This window comes from Arachis ipaensis, chromosome B06 (genome assembly GCF_000816755.2).
Source record: "Arachis ipaensis cultivar K30076 chromosome B06, Araip1.1, whole genome shotgun sequence".
In the NCBI taxonomy this organism is placed as follows: Eukaryota; Viridiplantae; Streptophyta; class Magnoliopsida; order Fabales; family Fabaceae; genus Arachis; species Arachis ipaensis.
Window position 1 is genome coordinate 100545631 of NC_029790.2, and position 640 is coordinate 100546270.

Consider the following 640-nt stretch of genomic DNA (forward strand, 5'->3'; position numbering starts at 1 on the left):
GTATTTATCTTTATTTTATAATATATAAAATATTTTTTTATCAATTACTTTTAATATTTAAAATAAAAATATACAAGAGATGTATATGTAACATAACTTAAATGACAGACCCTATTTCCTAAATGTCAAATTGAAATGGACCCTCCCATCACACATTCAAATTTAATTTCTATCTGGCTAATGTTTTGATGTCTGATAGAACTTGTTTCTTCCTTGCGTACCCTATTGAAATAATTAATTAATGCCATGCCACCAAACTAGTTATAACAAGTGGCCACTACATGCGGATAAAACTCACTTGGAGTTAAGGAAAAGAGAAAAGAACATGACAAATTGTCATGGATCATGAGTTAAGTACGTGGTAGAAATTAAAATCTGTCAGATGAAGAAAGAAATTCGTTCCAGCAATTTTTAGCAGTCTGATATTAGTGCCATTTTATATTGTGATCCTAAAACAAGGTAATTAGGAGAATAGTCTAAGATTTTCAATTATTTTTCTTTTTAAATCGTTGCTTTATTTTTATTGTTTTTTTTTTTATAGAACATCCTTACTTACTAGGCACCCATAAATACTTGTTAATCAAAATACTATAACATAATTAAATATTACTAATTTATTGCAAAATTTATATTTTATACC